Raw genomic sequence first — 209 nt, 5'->3', positions numbered from 1 at the left:
AATGAAATATACCAATAACTGCAAAGAATTGCTATAACTAACGACCAAACAAGAAAATTAGCATGTAAATCAGGAAGAAAAAAATTGAAACGTTACATTTGGCGAATCATGGACAACAAATGATAAAACGAAAAGGTTCACTGACGCCTTTGGAATGTGGTATTATCTGAGAATATTGAAGGCTTCTTGGCCGTAAACGCAAGCCAATA

This window comes from Penaeus monodon, chromosome 28 (genome assembly GCF_015228065.2).
Source record: "Penaeus monodon isolate SGIC_2016 chromosome 28, NSTDA_Pmon_1, whole genome shotgun sequence".
Classification (NCBI taxonomy): domain Eukaryota; kingdom Metazoa; phylum Arthropoda; class Malacostraca; order Decapoda; family Penaeidae; genus Penaeus; species Penaeus monodon.
This window is presented reverse-complemented; position numbering follows the sequence as displayed.